Source organism: Symphalangus syndactylus, chromosome 16, assembly GCF_028878055.3.
Source record: "Symphalangus syndactylus isolate Jambi chromosome 16, NHGRI_mSymSyn1-v2.1_pri, whole genome shotgun sequence".
Lineage (NCBI taxonomy): Eukaryota > Metazoa > Chordata > Mammalia > Primates > Hylobatidae > Symphalangus > Symphalangus syndactylus.
Window position 1 is genome coordinate 87,597,575 of NC_072438.2, and position 6,776 is coordinate 87,604,350.

General features: G+C 40.3%; 1 non-coding gene across 1 annotated transcript; it reads left to right on the forward strand.

Annotated features, from left to right (window-relative positions):
• The first annotated feature begins 223 nt into the window (after positions 1-223).
• On the forward strand, positions 224-358 carry LOC129465082 (U8 small nucleolar RNA). Its single transcript, XR_008651861.1, has one exon. It is a non-coding gene; the product is annotated as a U8 small nucleolar RNA (small nucleolar RNA).
• Positions 359-6,776: the final 6,418 nt, after the last annotated feature.

Sequence of the window (6,776 nt, forward strand, 5' to 3'; positions counted from 1 at the left end):
TGGGTATTACTTGGAGAGGTATAGTATGGGAATACATTATTTGATACCCATTAGCTAACACATTAGCCATTCCAATTTGCAAGAATCTGAAATCTATAATTCGAGATCCTGGTTCTAGCATCTCTGACTTTCCCTGCCCCTACATAGTTATTCTTACATTACTAACCTCACAATTAAGTATTGAATGTGTTGACATCACATTTCTGTAGAGAATGTTATTTCTTCATCAGGTGGGATCATCCTTACCTGTTTCTCCTTTTGGAGGGCAGATCAGAATATGATGATTGGAGAAGAATGAAACGTGATTAATAACTCTGTGTAATCAGGCCTTGCAGCACCCTGATTGAGCCTTTCTGATTCTTCCTGATAATCTCTATTTTTAAAAAAGAAAAAAAAGAAGAATATTTCCCTTTGAGTTGTAGGTAGAAAGATAGACGAGAAGTCTGAGAAGTATCAATTCATTGTCCTGATAATTACCATTGATCTCTAGCTTCCATCAGAACCATTTCAGAACTCAGGGACATTTTCAGGATTCAGGGAGAAGCCAAGATGAATTGAGTTTGTTTCTGTATCACTGACCAGCAGTGATGTTGAAATGATTGATACAGTCTATTCCGCAGATAAAGACCTTGTTGTGCTACTAAAGGTGACTGCTACCTTTAGGCAAAGGGCTTGGTTACAGAGTCAGGCAGATCTGGGTGATAAGCTTCACCCTACCAAGTACTGGTTGTGTGAGACCATGGATGATTGCTCTGTCTCACTGAGCTGAAAAATCTCTAGCTCCTAGGACATAGTTAAGCTTCACACCACTGGAACAGGCATGGCTGTCAATGGACATTCAATAAACCTAACTTTTCTTCCTACTAGAATCAGTCCCATGGAGGCCCCTCTAGTGGCATGTATCAACATACCCTAATTCTGTGGTTTCTTTTAGTTTCAGTGACAGGGAACTCATCCAGGGTTTCTCTGAACTGTTCTTCTTAGACTATTAGTTCTACATGCTTGGTAAACTACAGTTCTTTTTCAGCTCATTACACAATAATTACATTAATATCATGGCACTTTCTATTTTTTCACATGGCTGCTTCAAGAAAGGTATAAAAACTATTGGTGTCAAATTTACTTAAATTATTAGGTTTGTCAATCGAGAAAAATGATGAGACAAGTCTCAACCATTTTAGGAGGTTTCTTTGCCCAAGTTAAGGACACGTGCCTGGGAGACAGGTCTATGCCTTTCTCCGAAGATGATTTTGAGGGCTCCAAATTTAAAGGTGAAAGGGTGAAATATTGAGAAGGGCACAATTTTCATGTAAGTGGGGGGTAGGAATAAACAGTCATTCATGCTTTTGTCTGGCTCAGTGGATCTGCATTTTTTACATGAGATAACATAGACAAATGGGGCCGAGGAAAAATGCAGGGAATCTGCATTTTTTTTTTTTTTTTTGAGACAAACTCTCGCACTGTTGCCAGGGCTAGAGTACAACGGCGCAATCTTAGCTCACTGCAGCCTCCGCCTCCCGGGTTCAAGTGATTCTGCTGCCTCAGCCTCCCAAGTAGCTGGGAGGTGCCCACCACCACACCCAGCTAATTTTTTTGTATCTTTAGTGGAGACAGGGTTTCACTATGTTGTCCAGGCTGGTCTCGAACTCCTGACCTTGTGATCCGCCCACCTCGGCCTCCCAAAGTGATGGGATTACAGGCGTGAGCCACCACGCCCAGCTGGAATCTGCATTTTTACATAATATAGACAAAATGAGGCAGGCGAACAATCAGCTATGTATTTGTGTCTGGTGAGCAGGGGGGTGACTGCACCTGTAAAGATAATCTATCAATTTACATTGACATGGTGAAATCTTAACAGAAACACCTTAGGGTAAAGATCTTGCAGCTCACTAGGAACTTCCTTGTGGGCAAAATATGGGGGAGGCATGTAGCTCTTCATCTTGTAGCTATCTCATTTAGGAACCAAAAGGGGGAGGCAGGTTTGCATGACCCAGTTTTAACTTCTCACTTGGACTTAATGAGTTTGGGGTCCCAAGATTTAATTTCCTTTCACAGGTTCTCTTTTGCCCTGATGGTTCCCAATGAGTCAACAGGTAGAAAAGTCCTTTGTAAATTCAGGATATGCCATCATCAATACTGTTATAATGATATTAATTCCCTTAACAAAGTAAATTTCATAAACTGAGACACCACATTAACATCATAATTCAATGCTCTTAGCAAGAGCTTTTGTCATAAAAATTTTTTAGCTTGTAAGATACCTTTTCCAGCCAGAGTATCTCATGAATGCGATCTTTGGCAAACAATAAAGCTGGGTGCTCTGGGTGATTAAGAAACCACATATTGACTGGGTGCAGTGATTCACATCTGTAATCCCAGCACTTTGGAAGGCCAAGGTGGGAGGATAGTTTGAGGCTGGGAGTTAGAGATCAGCCTGGGTGATATAAGGAGACCCTGTCTCTACAAAAAATAAAAAATTAGCTGGGCATGGTGGCACATATCTGTAGTCCCAGCTATTCAGGAGGCTGAGGTGGGAGGGTCACTTGAGCCAAGGAGGATGAGGCTGCAGTCAACTATGATTGTGTCACTGCACTCCAGCCTGGGCAACAGAGCAAGATCCTGTCTCAAAACAAAACAAAAAAAGAAGAAGAAAACAGAAGATGACCTGTGGAGGTGCTCTGTGTGCTAAAAATCTAAAATATCGAACATCCTGAAAAAAGAAAGAGAAGAGAACCTATCAGGCAGTAGTGAGGACTCATGGCTCAGCCATTTGAAGGAAGCAGCCATCAGGTCAGAATCATTCAAATCTCCAACATTACTGAATTCATCTCAGTTGAGAGATTTAGTACTAAGTTTCCACTCAGATGAATTATCTTTCATTCAATATTTATACCATCTTATATTTTACATTCTTTGAACCATAAAAGAGTATGTCTTCTTGCTTAATCTGTTGTTTTGAAATCTTTCTTCCTGGCAGCATAGCTACCATTAGCTATTGTTTAATGTTGGAATCCTTACATCCTGGAGGACACTGGAACTACTTTAAAGGCAAAATGGGACACCCTGGCCAGTTCCTATCCTAACGACCTGAGATGCTGCAGTTTGCTAACATATTGAAAGGAACAGATGGTAGAAGCTGTGGTAACTTCATGCAACCAATCAGGAAATAACTGCCTTAATGCGTTTCTAAATTATTCCAGTCTTTTCCTAATTTTAAAGTTTTATAAACAATTAGAAAAGATAGGGGCTGTTATAAAAACTTTAGCTCTAGTCATTACTTTCCAGGGTAATAAAGTGTGTTCCACTTTGGGGGAAAAAACTTAATCAGTGATCAAATGCAAATCTTAAGAATGGAGTCTGTAAATATATAACAATAGTGTATCATGATGTCAGAGGCAAAATACTGACTCTGGTGTTTATAGGCAGTACAATAGGATTCACAATAATTCATCCCAGTTCACAGTTAATCCGTGGAGCTTTCAGAAAATCAGAAACAAAAGATAATCCATAATTGTAGGTCGGGTGCAGTGGCTCACTCCTGTAATCCCAGCACTTTGGGAGGCCTAGGCGGGCAGATCACTTGAGGTCATGAGTTCGCGACCCACCTGACCAATATGGCAGAAAACCTGTCTCTACTGTCTCTACTAAAACTACAAAAATTAGCTGGGCGTGGTGGCATGCACCTGTATTACCAGCTACTCAGGAGACTGAGGCAGGAGAATCGCTGGAACCCAGGATGTGGAGGTTGCAGTGAGCCGATATTGGCCACTGCACTCCAGCCTGAGTGACAGAGCAAGACTCCAAGTTAAAAAAAGTAATAATAATAATCCATAATTGTGAAATAGCAGAACATACACTAACCACTAAGGCATACTAAGGCAGCCTATGACAATTTAGGTTCATAGGTTCTAGTCCAAGTATAAGCTTTTCTATGCACACCACTGCATCTTTACACAGTAGGAAGCCATTTTGCCGGTTGACCTGATAAATGAGTCAGGGATTAATTCTGTGGGTTCACCCAGCGGAAGACAAACATTTGCACTTCATTCAGCCCTGAATAATCCAAAGGTTATACTGTTCTGAAGAGATAATCCATTAAACACAGTTGCTCAAGTGACTGTCCATTTGGGGAAGAATTTATCAGGAGGCTGTCAGAGAAAAAGACCCCAAATGATGCATCACCAGACATCAAGCTCACCTTGCAGAAATGAAAAGAGTCCTGCCAAAGAGCCCACACTGGAGACAAGGACAAGCAGATTTATGGAATAAGGCACACATTTGCAAGAGGATCCCAGAGCAGCCTCCTAACCTCTTCTCAAGCTTTGGGTCTGGCCTCAGCAATACTGAACTCCCCTAGACATTCACAATGATCTATAGCCTCAGTTTGAAGCTCATCCAAAGAAAATTGCATAGTCATCAAGTTTTGTTTCTATTAGACTCCTGTGGAATTTACTGAGTCTCCACTGGACTTGAGACAAAGATGACTTTGGTTTGCTTTGTCACAGGGTCATCAAAATCATACATTTCAGTCATCTATTTCAGTCATCAGATCCTTACAGAGTATAAAAGTCCAACCTACATAATGGTTAGAACCTATACAATGGTTCTAAATGAGAAACATTTTCTTCTTTGATTTTTAAGGTTGACGGATGGATCATGGTAACACCCAGAAATCCACAATTCTATGGATACATATAGGAGGCAAGAATATTCATTGTTAGTCGTATTTAGAATGTGTACCACAAATAGCATAATGTTTCAGAATGCAGTTTGTATTTCTTACATAGTAAATGTAGTGGGACATGGATAACAAAGAAAAATGCCAAGTGAAGTCCTTGCATTAATGCATGACAACAGAGACAGCTGGAGGAAAATTACAAACTCAGTGGTGGCACAGACAAGAAAATACTTCAAGTTCCATGGAAATATTGTTATATAAACTGGTTGAGCTCTAGGCAAGGGATATAACAAGGACGACTCATATTGTCTTTCTCCCAATCCACCTTCTAGGTCTTTGTTTCAAATCTTTTGGATGTCCAACACAGTATCCGATCTGCCAGCCTTCTGCCATTGAAGGTTGCTTTGTCAATGGTTCAACTACACTCTCATGTCCTCCTTCCCAGTAGAACAATGTTCTGAAACAGTGCCATCTTGTGGTCACTCCCAGACAGAGCATGAGCTCTGGGCATCTTCAGAAACCAACCACCCAAGAGGAGAAACTTGGAGATGAAGTTTTCACAAATGGGAATGTCAGGAACTGGGGAGACGATACACTCTCAAATGTGAAATAAATTGTCCAAGGTGACTCATCTAGCAAGCAGCATTTATTTAAAACAGAATATACTTTAAAAATTATAGCAGTACTTCCAAAGTGCTGAGTGTGTGCAAAGCCAAGTCGCCATTCTGGGAAAGACAAAATAGAATTAAGGGAAACATAAAATATGTCTCAAGAAGACGTCTACACCTGGTGGACACTCAGAAGACAATTGCTGATCTGTGAGATGAGTTCTGCACGTGGCATTCCAGAAAAGAGACAGTCTTAGGGATCGTGTTCTGCAACTTTTTATTTACAAAACTTTCAAACCTTCAAAAAAGCGGAATGAATAGTCTCATGAAGCACCTGTATTCTCTTTCCTTAGATTCACCAACTGTTAATATTTTGCTACGTTTTCTATAGCTCCCTAGTTTGATCTCCTTTTTTTTCTTCTGAATGGTTTGATAGCAACTTATAGTCATTATAAGACCTCACCTTGAAATACTTACTGTCTCCAAAAATGTCTTTCACAACTTTTTTTTTTTCCTAACCTAAGATCCACTCAAAGTTCACACATTGCACTTGGTATTATGGTTATTATGTCTCTTCAGTCTCTTTAAATCTAGGACAGCCCTTCTCCACCACCATTTTTGTTTTTCATCACATTCATGTGTCTGGAAAAACCCAGACAGATGTGTCTCTCATCTCCCACGTTCTGGATTTGTTCCTAAATTTTGACTTCAAAAGACAATGTCAGCTGACACCCATACTTCCATTCATTTTCGCTAAATATGAAACTATTTTTTCTGTAGGTTTTCAGGAAATGCACTGGCGTCCCTCTGCAAGGATCCAAGAGATATTTCTTTAAACAACTTCCTGTCTAGGTAAAATCTTCAGGGAGTGACACAGAGCTCCTGGGATCTTCTGGGGGAAGGTCCCAGCTGCTCACAGCTGGAAGTTACTATACAGGCTCCACTCTTCTGACCTACATCTACATGAGCAAAAATTAGAAGCTTATTATCTCATTTTCAATCTTATGTTCACAGATATTTTGGTCAAAATTTCTCTTTAAGTAAGAGAACAATAAGATGACCCAAGATTTCAAATCTTCTGAAATCTATCAAACTCCAAAAACGAGCCCAGCCCGTTTTATATCCTTTCCTACCTTCTCAGAAATGATTATTTGCACCTGACTGTGAGAGCTCTTTGCTGCAAAGCATGGTCGTATTTTCCATTCTTTTTAAACTGTGTATCTTCCATCAGCCAGGTATACATACAATCCATCCAGATTGAGCTCTTTCAGGTTCTGCTTTGTGCTGGTATGCACAAGCGTTTAAGGTATTACATGAAATGAGAATCTGATAGATTTTTTTCAGTTATTTTACCAGCACATTAATCTGGAATATAGAACTTACCAATGTAAAGAGACCCCAGATGCTGTTGCATTCCCAACACCCTATCTGCCCAGTCCTCCTTGGACTGTCCAGCCAATATCTGATGCCCACAAGTAAAAGGCTGT